General features: G+C 35.6%; 1 protein-coding gene across 5 annotated transcripts in view; it reads left to right on the forward strand.

Moving 5' to 3' along the window:
- Positions 1-17461, forward strand: part of LOC138713342 (BTB/POZ domain-containing protein 2-like) — a 332232-nt gene that overhangs the window by 283758 nt on the left and 31013 nt on the right. The window contains exon 1 of one of the 5 annotated variants that reach the window (XM_069845367.1): positions 7965-8082. The exons of the other annotated variants lie outside the window; for them this stretch is intronic. The gene's annotated coding sequence lies outside the window, so the exon portion shown is untranslated. Of the gene's footprint in view, positions 1-7964; positions 8083-17461 lie in introns of those variants that run through there. 5 annotated transcript variants of the gene reach the window in all.

Raw genomic sequence — 17461 nt, forward strand, 5'->3', positions numbered from 1 at the left:
CCCCCATCTGGAAGATCTGGTAACAAAAGTGAAGAAAGGAAGTAGGAGGAGACGGAGAATGAAGGCACTGACATGGACCACGACCGATTGAAACACATTGTAAACCCTCATAAAAATATACAGTTTTCCCTTAAAACTTTAATTTTTTGCATGCCCTTTTCCTTTATCTTAGCCAAATTTCAGGAAGTTGCCTCCTCTTTCCGAGATTTGCAGGGTATCATTGAAACAAGGTGACTGATTTTAAGAAGTTGTGGTGCGAGTACTTTGAATAATATTTAAATGTCATTTTTTTAATTTCATATAATTTTTCCATTACTTTAAGGATATTTTAATGATCATTTTAAGTAGATTTTTAGGTCATCAACATCCGCCCCCTACTGATAAGTGTAATATGTTTCTAGTCAGCGATGTATGCAATGGAGGGGGCAAGGAACGCCACTCTATCCCATTATCTCCTAGATTAGTTTTCTCATGATGTCTCATTGGTTTCACTTACGAGGTTCAAATCTATTTTCGGACAGTTGACTAAGGAACAACATATTAGCTATTAGGTCTTTGATATTGAGGAAACTTTTTATAATTTACAATCGAAACAGGCATATTTTGGCTATCAGTTTGACACTCGATCAATAAGATGAAGACAAAAAATAGTAAATTAGCGGATAGCAGTGATAACTTATTGATTAGGGAATGGAACAAGATCTAATAAGGATGTGAGACATTATAATTATCTGTAATGGGTTGAATGTTTACTTAATCGCAGTCATGTGCCAGATATTAACATACAGAGTGATTCAGAATTTCTGCACCAAACTCGAAGGCTGATAGGTCTCGCTTCGAGGACCAATTTAGTTCACTGCAGTGGAGTAACGGTTAGCACGTCTAACCGTAAAACGATCCGGCCCGGGTTCAAATCCTGGTTGGGACAAGTTATCTGGTTGAGGTTTTTATCGAGGTTTTCTCTTAACCAATTGAAGCAGAATTGCTGGGTGACTTTGGCATTGTACCTCTGACTCATTTCGCCGTCATAATAATTACACTTTCTCTCTTTCATCATCATCTCCGTTTCTTTCCTAGATTTCGGGCTTGCTTCGATATAGAGTCGGCAAAAGATGCAAAAGTGATTTTAAAAAGGCAAAGTGAAAGATATTTTGTCCCCTACTAATTTGTTTATAGTGCTTAGTGTAGCTCATGTAAATTCAATTGTTTTATTAATCTCATTATAATAAAAATTCTGTCGTTTTTCTTCCCATAGAGATTGTCAAATCTAGTAAAACGTAACATTTTAGATTAAATAGTGGAAACTGAAATAATAATGAAAGAGTGAAATTTCGTTACTAGAAGAATCTGAAAAACGGTTAAAGCGAGGAGGAACTCGCAACAGGAAGGACTTGACTGTGAGATAAAACTGCGCATGCGCGGACCTCTCATGCAGTGCTAGCGTGATTCTTATCTGGATTTATTTTCGCGTGCACATTCCAGATCAAATCAAGAAGTTTCCTTCGTGCTCCGGTTACACATCTTGCATATACGAAGGTTAGGTTTGGTTAGTTTAGGTTTTTATTAACCAAGTCCGCACATGCGTAGTTTCATCCCACAGCTAAGTTCTTCCTGTCGAGTCGCACGTTTAAAGCGTTGGTACAATACGCATGCGTAACATCATATTACTATACTGAGTAAACTATACTCGATGGCTGCCGAGTTCGACAAGTTTCCTACCTCGTACTGTAATGATACGAAACTTACATCGTAAAGTCGGCCTCGGTAGCGTACTTTGTATAGCGCTGCCTTCTATGCTCGAGGTTGCGGGTTCGATCCCGGTCCAGGTCGATGGCATTTAAGTGTGTTTAAATGCGACAGGCTCATGTCAGTAGATTTACTGTCATGTAAAAGAACTTCTGCAGAAGAAAATTTCGGCACACCGGTGACTCTGATATAACCTCTGCAGTTGCGAGCGTCGTTAAATAAACCATAATTTTTTACATCGTAAAGAACTATTATCTATTCATTTACTGTTGTATTTATTTATTTCTCTATAACAGAACAGAGCCCCAATTACAATGGACAGTACAACATTATAGTTACTTATGTCATAAAAATGAAAAAATAAATAAATAAATAAATAATGAAAAAAGATATAAATACAAAATGTAAAATGTAATTAAAGAGTAACAAATATTTAGCAGTATTATTTTAAATCGATCATCTTCAGTATTTTAATAAGAAAAAGTTCATATTTAATATAAAAATTGCTGAAACCTACATAACATATTTTACACAGTTAATTGATTTTAGAACACATTCTTAACAGGACAGCAGTGAATTTTTATGTCATGAGGTGTTTGGTTCCTTGTGGTGTAGACCTAATAATTGGCGACTTCTTAGATTTGATGTTTCAGCGTTAACGTAAAATTGTGCCAGTTATTTCTGTAGAAGTGTACCTATCGATTATCTAAGTGAAATTTTGTCGATTTTTTCATACTGTTCTTGTAGTTGGCAATCCTAACAACATACCACAAAGGACACAGAACATTTCAGGAATGCAGAAGAACTATCATTATTATTATTATTATTATTATTATTATTATTATTATTATTATTATTATTATTAATATATTTTTCCTGGAGACAAGGCATTTATGATGAGATATAGCTGTAGACAGGATGGATAGAGGGCTACATATGGCTACTAGGAATCGGAAGATGTCATCGACATTAGATAACCGATATAATATTACTTACAAATGGCTTTTAAGGAACCCGGAGGTTCATTGCCACCCTCACATAAGTCCATCATCGGTTCCTATCCTGAGCAAGATTAATCTAGTCCCTACCATCATATCCCACCTCCTTCAAATCTATTATAGGGGAGAGTCGGGTAGTATCGGACATCAGGTAATATCGGACAGTGCGTTTCTTTCATCTACCACCATATGGTAGTACTTGAATAACATGGTTACGTTTCTCTATGCGACATCACAGAAACGTAACCATGTCAATCAGGTACTATCATCGTGTGGTAGATGAAAGAAACTCACTGTACGATATTACCCGATGTCCGATACTACCCGACTCTCCCCTAATATTATCCTCCCATCTACGCCTTGGCCTCCCCAAAGGTTTTTTTCCCCTCAGGTCTTTCAACTAACACTCTATATGCACTTCTAGATTCACCCATTCGTACTACATGCCCTGTCCATCTCAAACGTCTGGATTTAATGTTTCTTGTTATGTCAGGTGAAGAATGCAATGCATAGAGTTCTGCGTTGTGTAACTTTCTCCATTCTCCTGTAACGTCATCCCTTTTAGCCTCAAATATTTTCCTAAGCACCTTATTCTCGAACACTGTCAACCTCTGTTCGTCTCTCAAAGTGAGAATCCAAGTTTCTCAACCATATATTACGGTTGGTAATATAACTGTTTTATAAATTCAAACTTTCAGATTTTTCGAGAGCAGACTAGATGATAAAAGCTTCTCAACCGAATAGTAACAGGCGTTTTCCATAATTGTTCTGCGTTTCATTTCCTATCGACTATTATTTATATTTATTACTGTTACTTCAGGGTACTTGAATTTTTCCACCTTTTCAAAGGATAAATTTCCGAATAATAACAGGCGTTTTCCATAATTATTCTGCGTTTAATTTCCTCTCGAGTGTTATTTATATTTATTACTGTTGCTCCAGGGTACTTGAATTTTTCCACCTTTTCAAAGGATAAATTTCCAATTTTTATATTTCTATTTCGTATGTTCTGGTCACAAGACATAACCATATGCAGGCTTAGGACTCGGGACACTTTAGCAACCAATGTACGCACAACTTGACTATAGAGTTCCTTGAACATAGTGGACAGACATACTGTGAATGTAAACAACGACGCCAATGTGCTGCGTTATGTTCTGCTGTTCATAGTACAATCTAGTGACGTTGGAAAATGATGTAGGATACATACCTCACAAGTTTTCATGTCCCTCGGCGACGCTGAATGCGTAATGAACAACCATGTACATGCTTGTAACTAGTTCGAAAAAAACTGCTTACTGTGATTTCAAAATGCACTGTGATGGTCTGAGTTCGTTTCGTAGGGAGAGAAGGAGGAATACTGTACCTCTGATCACGAACCGGATTGTACACAAGCGCAAAGATAAACAAAACTCAACGCACCGCCTCACTCCATCTATACTCCGTTGTACTATTAACTTCACTTCATTCGTAAGTTGGCTTGGATCCTAAGCCTGATCATATGTTTTGTTTTTTCGGGGTTTATTTCAAACCTATCTCCTTACTTGCTTCAAGAAAAATTCCCGTGTTTTTCCTAATCGTTTGTTGATTTTCTCCTAACATATTCACGGCATCCGCATAAACAAATAGCTAAATTGGAAAAGCGTCAGATAACCGATATATTATTATTATTATTATTATTATTATTATTATTATTATTATTATTATTATTATTATTATTATATGTGATTGAACCCTTGTTGCTTTGGCTAGAGGTTATCATTTAATTTTCAGAACAATACAATGATAATTTACTTGTTACAAAACATAGGTGTTGACCTCAGTATTTAGCGAAAAGGGTCGTTCATATTGATAAAGGAAGTATGAATAATTCTCAGAGTGATTTTTACTACCATGTTAAAAACTTTCCATTTGAAAACTGAACTATAGCCTATTGTAGCAGAATTTTTAATATATTTCCCCGGATGGAATGATAAGACCGCTTGACTCATCTAGTAAGATTAGTTATTTCCTTCGCATGAATGTAAACAATTCTCACGCTTTAACCTCTCATCCCACATCTCTACATCATAACGTATACTAAGCAGGCAAGGATTATACCGGGCATTTCCGTTTCCCCTACCGCAACTCTCGCCTTGATAGCGAGAATATAGGCCTAATTGTCACTATATTATACCCACAAATCAGAAGGTCAGCGTCCCACATTTAGGATGTAAAGTGGCTCATTTCCAACGCTGACTACACTAACGTTCGTCCCTAGACTGAGTATATAGTTCGGATCAGCTTACTTATTACCCTAAGGGTGAAACCTAACCATTTTTCCCCGATTACTACATAAGCTAGTGGATTATGGTGATTTTCTAGTTTGCAGGTTGAATTTTGTTTTGCCAACTTCCTTTCGATTTATTTTTTATTTTATGGGTTATTTTACGACGCTGTATCAACATCTAGGTTATTTAGCGTCTGAATGAAATGAAGGTGATAATGCCGGTGAAATGAGTCCGGGGTCCAACACCGAAAGTTACCCAGCGTTTGCTCGTATTGGGTTGAGGGAAAACCCCGGAAAAACCTCAACCAGGTAACATGCCCCGACCGGGATTCGAACCCAGGCTACCTGGTTTCGCGGCCAGACGCGCTGATCGTTACTCCACAGGTGTGGACCTTCGTTTCGAATTTCGGTACTGAGAAATACTGCAACTGGTAATGATTTTATAACTGTTATGTTGGCAGCAGTGACACAAGTTGTCTGTAGTTTAAATTCTGAAAATTCAAATTGTTCTAGAGTTCCGAGCCGATTACTGGAAGCTAGTGAAATTAATAATTAATTAATATCAGTGTTAATATTAATGCATAATAGTTATTGTATGTGTTGCTTTGTGTTGTGGATACAATTCAAGATTATAGTCAGGTAGTCTAAATGTAAATAAATATAACATTTTGTGTGATACAGGCCCTTGAGTAATCGACAGAAATACCATTTCATATTTTAATTAATTTCTTTCGTGTTTAGACTTCTATTACAATAATGGAGTAAATATTATTAAGCATACATTTCAACGTGGCATTCGTTTTCGGAATTCATATTACTCACTTCACGTGATCAAACAAAATATATTTTAGGTTAGGTCTCGTGAATCGTGAACTGTTTAATCAAAGCAATGAATTTCATGTTGTAAGACAAAATACATTTTAATATTAGACCATACTAACTACTAACATAATGTGCGAGAGGTGCAGAAGGAAAATATACTCTTTCACAAATTATTGAACCATTTAGAAAACACTTCCCCAACATAAAGATGAGATGTGGTAAATAAGCAAGACATCGTTATGGTTAATACTATATTATTATTATTATTATTATTATTATTATTATTATTATTATTATACATGGCATTGTGATTTTACCCTTTTTTGGTGATATCTATTATTAGTTGGCAACACTGAAGAGACGGCCAAATTAGCCTTTTACGAACTACTCTTACGTGATCCTCACTATACAGGTTGCAAACAGGCTACTTCGCTCGTCGTATGCGCATTGCCAACCGACAGTCAGAGAATGCTATAAAAAGATGACTGAATGATAATGGGAAGAAATGATGTTGCTAACATGGTAAAACGGGAGTGCCACGAGAAAAACCCCAAATGCGATCTTGTCCACCACAAGTATTATTATGCATTTTCAAAATCCCAGGCCTTATCGGGACTCAAACCAGAACCACCTGCGTGAAGCTTATGATCTAGACCGCACAGAGTAGAATGTTACCATAGGATGGAACATTTTTAACTCCTAGATAAGGAACTCACACCTGCGGTTAGTTTATGTAGGTTTGATTCAATCTATCATCAATATAGTACAACGGATGGGGAGGAATAACAAAATTTACACTTTCTCCACTGGTATTGCTTCAAAAGCGCATAATTAAGATTTGCTTAAAGAAGTTAATTTTATTCATTATCCAACAAATTTGATATTCCGATTTTAACGTTAAATATATAAATATTCATTATTAAAATATTACCATAAAATCATCAAAAATATAAAGAAGAACCGCATGTTTATTCCACAAAAAAAAAAAAAAATTATATCGTCGTTGTGCCTCCAAAATTCGCTCTGTGTTTTTAAAAAGATTTTGCAGGAAAAGGAAAAAGATATTGTCACTTTTAATTCCCTTGATTTTCAAAGCTACATTCGATTATCACTGCAAAAAAAAAAAAAAAAAAAAAAAAATATATACCGAAAGTAGCTTTGAAAATCAAAGGAATTAGACATGACAACACTTTCTTTTTTCTCTTGCAAAATCTTTTTAAAAACACAGCGGAGTTTACAGGCACAGCGACATGTCCTTCAGCTGAACATAAATAGTACACAACCGCTGAACTAATTATGGGGCAAGATTACACAGCTTCATATTGGTAATAAATTCAGACCTAGATAATTTTAATTTTGATAAATTTAAAAATAAAATTAATCAAATTGTTTAGTATTTATGCTCCATTTTTCTTCCTGTTTGTTTGTTTCTTTTTTATATCAGTATATTTATTTATTCATTCAGATTTATATTCTGAGTTTGATTCTGTTATTTTTTTCTTTTATCTTAATAATTTTCGTGGTCTGTAATTATTGTACTAAATTTTGTAATTTTATTAAATTTTTGTTATGTTGCATTTTAGTACAAAATTGTTACTTTTTTATTTATAATCTCGCAATATTGACCGAAATTTGAGTGAATTTGTCCCATAGAATGGAATTTCGGGAGGGGGACACTACGACCCAGCACTGCGACCTTCCAAGATCTATTGCGCTAATCCTCAAGGTAGGCGCATTCCTAAACCCACACCGGTTGACTACACTAAGGCTCGCTACGTACCCAGGTTTCGAGCAGGCAACGCCGACATGAGAACCCCGACTGCGTTCTTCTCCGCCACTAGTCTCACTTTACATTTTTCGGACCGTCTGCGTCACATGCTCAAGATTTGACCAATCAGCCACCGCAGTGGAGTCCTCCCGTAATCTATCCATCCATATACAATAAAAAACATGGTGCAATCATGACTTGAACTTTCATTTGTATATAATATGTATGGTATAATTATCTTACATTGTTATCTAATTTTTGTAGTAAACTACCTAATTGTGTCATATAACTCATACTGTACTATGCTCAGTGATCCCCCCTTTCGATTTCATTGATATCAGTTAATAAATGTTTCCTCAAGATAAACTTGAACTCTTAGATTATTTAAATCCTTCAACTTATTGTCGACGGAACAGATGACTAACTGACGGAGGAGAAGATAGAAGAAGCGTTCTGCAGCACACAGAGATACTAGAATTGTAAGTTAACACATCACATATTTTATTATTCTGATTGAAATGAGCCACTGGTCTTGCTTGGATGTCTACCTAGCGAGTAGCTACGTTGGCATATTAAGCGGCGTTTCCACTTTTACAACGTTGCAGGAATAATGAGAGGGAAGCAAGTGCAAGCAACACTTCGCAGGCTCAGAATGACAAGGTTCTATCTCACATTTTTTAGCAAAATTGAGATTTTTGTTGCATTGAATTCTGCTACTTCACAGCTATCTACCATATAAATTGTATGTTGGTATTTCAATTATTGTTCGTGATAAAGTTAGTTTGAAAAGGTTTTATTGCATTGACTTTATTAACACCAAACTTTTAAAATGCTCTCCTGTAAAATTTACTAAACACTAAATAGAACCTTGTCATTCTGAACCCTCGACTTGTCAGTTTGACAGATATGAGCAAGTCTCCCGCTTTGGAACCGAGAGACACTGGCAACTACCTGCCTCTTCATCTGTTGAGTTCAGGTCTTGAAAGTAGGATGTGAAGTTTTCATTGCAAATATTTGTTTCGGAGCATTTACATTAGGTCTTAGATTTTTTTATAGATTCTGTACGCGATGAAGTGTATTGGCGTTGCTAGTGTCAAAAGTAGGCCTATAGAGTTCATTGAAGACTACAGGAAGTATCCTTGTCTTGGCGGGCCTCAGATCCGAAGTTCTACATATGTTTGGAGAGCCTTCATAATCGCCGGGCAAACTTTTTTTTAATACGAGGAATATCAGGAACAAACACTTCAAAAGCAAACCTTAAGCTTGGAAAGCTCACTTGTGGCTAAGTCCTTAAACATAGACCTATGGCCAGTATGGCAGCTGTTGAAACTGCTTCATGAGAGAAATCATTGCCTTTACTTATTTATGGTCCAATAAACTGTAGTAGGCCTATTTCAAAATCTGATAGTTGCATTCGAGTATTTTCTTTGGTCAGCTGCACTTCTTCAATCATGATTCCAGTTTCTTCCTTTCCTTTGAGATATTTGCTCATCAAAAATGGAGGTCTTTTTTTTTATCAATTCCATTGTGGTTTCTCAGCAACAATAAACAGCTACGACTACATCATCAGGCGTTGGCATTGCCCTTCGAATTGGGTCCAGAATTCAGTTACATGCGTAGGAAAATGAGCACACATGGAACCGAGATGTGCGCAAGAGAAGTGCTGGCTAAAGCCTTGGTTTTTCTGAACCGAGCATGGGACCTGCGAGATGCGAGGCCCGCCTCGCACAAATCCGGACTACACGAGAGATAGTGAGTGGTTTCTATAACTGCGAGATGCGAGGTCTACGTACCTCGCAACTATAGAAACCACTCACTGTCTCTCGTGTAGTCCGGATTTGTGCGAGGCAGCGCCTCGCATCTCGCAGGTCGCATGCGTCGGTTCAGAAAAACCAAGGCTAAAAGGTGGTAAATATTGACGGAATGATGTCGATGCCTATATTAGGGAAACGGGAGAACGCCGAGAAGAATACCAAACTACGACGATCTTCTCTGCTACGAGTACCACTATAGATTGTTCTGTTTAAAAATCGTAGGTCTTACCGGGACTTAACCTAGACTTACGTGACAATCAGCATACGTAGCTAACGCAGGAAAGCTTCACATATTTAATAAATTCTCTTCATACATCCATGACAGTAGCGTCGTTCTTAGAGTTTAAAAAATATGCTGAATCACTTCGCATTCATTTATAATTTTTTATTATACGCATCTTAACGAGGAAGTATTATGCCATTATTGAAATTCTATGTCTATATATTTCCAGAAATACACATTTTCAGCATTTCTATAACGAAAAAATTATTTTGGACATGCGTCGTATGTTGTCTGTATATATAGCATTTCTCCTAAACTTACGGACACATTTTGTTTATAAAATGTTTGTACATGCGAGTCGATTTATTCGAGAAATATGCACATGAAATATAATTTAATTGTTAGTAAAAAATTGATGGGTCTTGTAATATGTCCTTTTTTATATATAAAACACATTGACAATAATCTCAAAATCAAATTAGAGAAGTTTTTTTAATGATATTTACGTCTATTACGTGAAATAAACTGACAAATAAAACAATTAAATTATTATCGATATTTAATATAAACAGAGTTATTCCTACTTTTCGTTGTGAATTTCATTTAAGTTTTATCCCAGAGGTAAATTTATGATCACTTATTCGGCTTAAAAGATTACGGAAAGTTGTGAACTCATTTCTTACATGTGAGTGAACAACTGAAGTAAAATCTAATTTTGATGTTCAGGCACTTGACATATTGTAATTCGCCGTCTTATATGTTTGGATTTGAAATGGTGTGTAATTATACTACTAATTGTATTTTGAAACTTTTTATTTCAGATTCGTTTATAATCGCTTTAACTATGAGGTTATACCGTGACTGTGTATTGAGAATGGTCAGCCAGCCAGCAACTTGCTTTGATTTCTTGAAATGTGAAGATCGGGTTTACGCTGTTGATTCCTACTTGATATAGGCCTACTTACAATGATGTACATGTGGTTACTTAATCTTTTTATTTTTTGCTGCCTTATGGATTTAAAACAGAGGCTTTTAACATTTTTGGTCAAGACCCAAAGTCAATTAGACGATCAATTTATATGGCCTTTGGGTCTATTTTGAAGCTAAACAGTGCTAATATAATAATACCGTACAAATAAGTGTACAAATTGATAATTACTATATAGAGACACACATTACCATGCTTTCTTTACTGTTTGAAAAAGGCTTATTATTTTAAATAAAGTGATGAACGTTGTTGAACAAGTAATAAAAGTAATAATTACTTCACCGTGTCAATATTGTAAATTTTGGTGGTAAATTACGTGGTTGACTACTTTCGACGTGGTTTGTGTCATTCTCTGAATCCCGGTGGGTTCCAGCACTATCTTCTGGCTTCTTGTTGTGGTGGGGTATGTTCATTATTATGTCGAAAAGGGTGTATGTTTTGAAATTAATTTGAGTGTTCAGGATGTGTTGTGAGTGTCTTTGTGTGTTTGTAAATTTCATATTGTTATAGAGTGTCAAGTTTCTGCTTTTTTGGCTGGATGTGTAGTATTTTCATGTTCAGATATCTGTTTTTTGGCTGGATGTGTAATATTTTCATGTCAGTTCCAGTTTTTTTTGGCTGAATGTGTAGTATTTTCATGTCAGTTCCAGTTTGTTTTGACTGAATGTGTAGTATTTTCATGTCTGATACCTATTTTTTGGTTGGATGTGTAGTATTTTCATGTCAGTTCCTGTTTTTTTTTTGGTTGGATGTGTTGATTTTTATGCCAGATATCTTTTTTTTGGCTGGATGTGTAGTATTTTCATGTCAGTTCCAGTTTTTTTTTGGCTGAATGTGTGGTATTTTCATGTCTGATATTTGTTTTTTAGTTGGATGTGTAGTATTTTCATGTCAGTTCCAGTTTTTTTTTTGGCTGAATGTGTAGTGTTTTCATGTCAGTTCCAGTTTTTTTTTGGCTGAATGTGTAGTATTTTCATGTCTGATATCTGTTTTTTGGCTGGATGTGTAGTATTTTCGTGTCAGTTCCTGTTTTTTTTGGGCTGGATGTGTAGTATTTTCATGTCAGATATCTGGTTTTTGCCTGGATGTGTAGTATTTTCTTTCATCTTTGGCTGATGTATAGTATTTTCATGGCAGATATCTGTTTTTTTTTGCTGGATGTGTAGTATTTTCATGTCAATTTCTGTTTTTTGGCTGGATGTGTAGTATTTTCATGTAAGCGACGCTAGCCCGAGGGTATGCTGTGTTGATGACCGCTTATCTATAACAATATGAAATTTACAAACACAAAAAAACACACCCACAACACATCCTGAGCACTCAAATTAATTTCGAAACAGATAACCATTTCGACGCAATAATGAACACACCCCACCACAACAGAAACCAGATGATAGGGCTGGAACTCACTAGGATTCAGAGGATGACGAAAACCACATCGAAACTAGTCAGCCAGATAATTTACCACCAAAATTTACAATATTGACACAGTGAAGTAGTTATTACTTGTTCAATAACGTTCATCAGTAATTATGTAAGTGTTAAAAGAGTGTATCTAAGAGTGAAGAATAAATAAAATGCTTTAATATTTGTTATGTTTTATTTTCCTTACGGGAAGCTATGGCGACCCTACCCAAAAACCCAAACATTAATAACTCCTGATTTAGAAAATGAGGCTTGGACGTGTGAGTTGGATGTTAAAAATTATGGAATTTCATAATAATTATGCTGAGGAGTATTGATATAATATAGTTAGCAGTGGATCTTTGTTATGAACGAAAGCAAAAGCGATTACCATGAAAAACATTATGTTGTTTGATAAATACTCCAGGTTTGATCATAAATAATTTAGCCGATTTTATATTGTGAATTTTTAAATCCATTATGCTACATAAAAATTCAAATTTGATAAAATTGTGTTTCAGTCGGTGACAAAGTACTTATCTTTGAAAGAGTTGTTCAGCAAGGAAATTTATGCGGAATATAATGGATACATTTAAGGGCCATAAAAATTGGGTTGCGGATTTAGGATAGGAAGGACGGTCGAAGATGAGCATCGTGTTTCTGTGACCATTCCAGAAAATCCCGGTGCCGTTCATGACATGATTTTGGAGAATTGACGAACTGGGCCCAAACGTATATCAAATACTTTGAAAATTTGCTGTGAACGTGTCTTTGACATCGTAAATCATGATTTTTGTATTAGAAAATGATCTGCTAAATGGATCCCCAGATGCCAGAAACGACTGAGAGTCGCTTTGCTCCCGTTTCGAAGGCGATTCTTGTAACTTTTTGGATTATATTGTAACTGTGGACGAAACGTGGATCCATCATCACGCTCCAGAAGAGAAAAAAGGGAAACACTCTGGTACTTCCCGCCCAAAGAAATTTCGCGTTCAAAAATCTGCAGGAAAGATCTTCGCGCCAATTTTTAAGGGAGGGGAAGAGACAAAGACAAAATAATGTTACAACAGTTTACTTAGAACAAGGTAAACTGTTACTTGAGCGTATTATTTTCATTATTTACTCATCTTCGGGATATAATCGTCGAGAAACATTATAGTAAAATTTCCAAAGGTCTGTTTTTGCAAGACAATACACCCGCTTACTAGTCTCTGATTGAATTGCAGAAAACTGTTGAAATTGGTTTTGAATTAATATCTTATATTCTTCAGAATTACACTGTGAGATTATTACCTATTTCCGAAACTTAAAAAGAAGAATAAAGGGAAAGAAGTTGTCATCGAATGAAGCAGTAATAGTTATAGTCTTAGAAAAAAGTTTTGTCCCAGAAAAGAGCCAGTTCGCATAATCAGAGGACATTCGACCTGATTCACAAGAGAAGAACTAGTTGAAGTAATAAAATTAGTTTTGTTTCGTTGTATGTCTGATAATGCGCACTGCCTGCTTTTTGGGACTAGCAAAGTTTCTCTGCGACAAAACGTTTTTCTAAGACTGGCGGGATGCTTTCAGACCAAGACAAACGATTTCTTTATAAGGCTTAGGTTACATTTTAGTTTTACGAATTATAAGAAATAGTATTTTAAAACGATAAATAATCGATTTTGAAACTTTTCCCGAAATACATTTTTTCGGTACGTACCGGTAACCATGATATCGAAAAAATAGTTTTGACAATGCAATCGTCCACCGCTGTGGAATAACGATTAACATGTCTCACCCACCGACCTGGATGGCGCAGGCGCCATAATGCAGGCATTCTGTGCCCGAGGTTGCGGGTTCGATCCCGGGCCAGGTCGATGGCATTTAAGTATGCTTAATTGCGACAGGCTCATGTTACTAGATTTAGTGGTATGTAAAAGAACTCCTGCGGGACAAAATTCCGGCACACCGGCGACGCTGATATAACCTCGGCACTTGCGAGCGTCGTTAAATAAAACATAATTTATTTATAACATGTCTCACCGTGAAACGAGCGGACCGGGTTCAAATCCAGGTTGGGACAAGTTACATGGTTGAGTTTTTTTTTTTTTTCCGGAGTTTTTCCTCAACCCATTAAGAGCAAATTCTGGTTAACTTTCGGTGCTGGACCCTGGACTCATTTCGCTGGTATTATCAACAGTAATCTCACTAGAGGTTTTGATTTATCTAGAGAAAATCAAAACTCGAGTGGGATTTATTTGGCTATTACACGATTAGAAGAAAGTATATAAAGATTAGAAGTAGCAAAGTACTCCAATACAATAAAATATTAATTGGCTTACGAAAATACAACTGTCTTCAAATGTATTATTGTACCATCTCAACATTACGCTAGATAGCAGTAGTGTATTATGATTATGTTTCTTGTTATTAGTTGTGCCAACTATGGAATCTTCATTGAACTCTGTGGACCGTTATTAGTCAAGAAGGCTTTGTTGATTCAGTTTCATTTTTATTAAAACATTTGCATTCCACTTCAATCATCCGGATCCCAGTAATCAACGTCACTTAGTATTAAACAATCTCTGATACGTGACTATTCATAATATCATATAGCAGAAGCTATAACAAACATAACCTAAATAATATAAACAAATGTTAAAAAGTTTTAATTAGGGATGATGAAATAAACAAGAAACGTTTTAATTAACGATGATGAAATAAAAAATAAACATGAATAATTTTAAAAGAAACAATTATTGAAAGTACAATTTTCAAATTTGAACGTTTTAGTGGTTCGTGGTTCAGTTGATGTTATATTGGACGTGTGCGTAAAAGAAGTGAACTCGTTGATGTACATGGTGTATCCCTCAACTTATTCAGGATTTCCGAATGATGCTCTTCATATATGACCAGTGATCTTTATTAATTCTTGTTCTTGAATGCCAATGCGAGTCATATTTGAAAGTGCTGTGCATCGACTGGAGTGGTTTGTAATTTTCTGTTTTTTGACGTCCAGACCAGTGCAGTTTGAAATTTTGGCAAACAAGGAAACAAATGCTAGGGTAGTGATAAAAATAAACAAGTGCTAGGGACGCGATAAAATTAAACAAATGCTAGGGACGCGATAAAATTGTGCGATAAGCAGCCATGACTTTTTGAAAGACGTCCTTTCGTACCGTTTTATTGGTCAAGAGTAGTGTGACGTAGTAAAAGTGGAATAGTCACCTTCATCTCATTCAGACGCTTGATAAGCTTAGCAGTTGATAAAGCGTCGTAAAATAACCATTTAAAACATATGCAGTATGTCTACCAGACAATTTATCCGGAAATACATACGCGTAAAGTATAGGCTATTAATTTTAGTAAAAGAAAGTAATAGGTTTTATTAGAACTCAGAAACACAAAATGACGATGAGATCGATACTTATGAAGAGAGAAATAAATGAGCAATCCAGACCCTTATGCTTCAGAGAAATTAATTACCGGTGTTTAGGTAAAATAACTTAACCTTCATTTTTTCAATGTGACTTTTTAGCTGACAATTAGTGTAATTAGTTAAAATTTAATTACGGAATATAAAGGTATGTTCTTGACAATTATGTTTACCTTCCTTCATATACGGTAACTAATAATCATGTGCTGAAAATTAAATATTGTTCGTGAAATATCTTTCTTTTGAGGGATAAGCCCTTTCACCTAATCACCATCGAATGTAGAAGTATAAATAGTTCTGATTTCGGGTGTTCGAAGTTTTACCAGCCTCGGTGAAGAAGACCCCAGAAATTGTAGGATTAGAACTCGTTTTCATAAAATAATTTGTTAGGCGTCAGTAAACAGAACCAAAGTCTCCGCATACTTGTAGTTTAACATTCGTGTCGCTTTTAAATGTCGACTTTCGTAAGTAGAAATACTAGGCTATATATATATATATATATATATATATATATATATATATATATATAATTTATAGTTTGTACTTACTTACAAATGACGTTTAAGGAACCCGCAGGTTCATTGCCGCCCTCACATAAGCCAGCCATCGGTCCCTATCCTGTGCAAAATTAATCCAGTCTCTATCATAATATCCCACCTCCCTCAAATCCGTTTTAATATTATCTTCCCATCTACTTTTCGACCTCCCCAAACAAAGGTCTTTTTCCTTCCGACCTCCCAACTAACACTCTATATGCATTTCTGGAGTCGTTCATACGTGCTACATGCCCTGCCCATCTCAAACGTCTGGATTTAATGTTCCTAATTATGTCAGGTGAAGAATACAATGCGTGCAGTTCTGCGTTGTGTAACTTTCTCCATTCTCCTTTAACTTCATCCCTTCTAACCCCAAATATTTTCCTAAGAACCTTATTGTCAAACACCCTTAACCTCTGTTCCTCTCTCAAAGTGAGAGTCCAAGTTTCACAACCATACAAGAACTACCGGTAATATAACCGTTTTATGAATTCTAACTTTAAAATTTTTTACACTCGGACTTTTATTTTGCTCAGAAAAAACGGACATCTCCCTGCTCTTCGCAAGTAGACGATGCTAACACGCGATTCATCTTTACTCAGTAGTTACCGCTCGTTCCGCCAGGGTGACACCTATCGAGTCATCGCTGTCTGTAGCGCAAGATTCAAACTATCTGCCAACTTTGAACGTCCTAACCAAAATAGTATACCGTACCGTAAAGAAATTGTTATGCGTTACTTTCCGATCCTCCCTAATACAGGGACATCACTTTATTTTTACCAACATTTTTAACATTAACCTGGCTATACTCGGAAACACTGTTGCCCCCTTCCATTACAGGAGTTTGATGTTACTAGTGCAATATGTAAAGAAATCATTTTACTAGCTATAGGAGGAGAGAAAAGTAGTGTATCTATTTATGTTATAGGGAAATACGATATTACGATTTTCAGTTTGATTATCACTTTTACGGAATTTATCAAAATACAGTAGAGTAGTAACATTTTTTTTCTAAGAAGTCAACTTTTCAGGCGGCTATGTTCGTTATGTAATGTCTACTTTATTTAGCATATTAATTATTGATATTAACATACAATATAGAGAGTGCATTTAAATTGAGGGGGTCATAATTAAAGGGCTGTAAGTGCACATAAGTTACTTTTGAGAAAATGGGGATTAAATATTTAAGCTTTCGTAAAACCGGTGAAATTTGTATTTAAATTTTAATGTGTGATGCGGTTAAAATATCCCTTTGCCACTAAAATTTTAGATACTTTAGCTTACACTGGATGCACTTAACTCATGTTATTACAAATGTCACTAGCATTCCTTTGCTTCTAGCCACTTCAATTCAAAATAAGCTAATATGAATTTTTAAACAAGTTGCTGAAAATGGTTGCCGTTCATTACAATGCAGGCTTCAATTCTTTACGCATATTATTAAAAACATTTTGAATCATATCCTCTGAAATTGAATT

Source organism: Periplaneta americana, chromosome 14 (assembly GCF_040183065.1).
Source record: "Periplaneta americana isolate PAMFEO1 chromosome 14, P.americana_PAMFEO1_priV1, whole genome shotgun sequence".
Lineage (NCBI taxonomy): Eukaryota > Metazoa > Arthropoda > Insecta > Blattodea > Blattidae > Periplaneta > Periplaneta americana.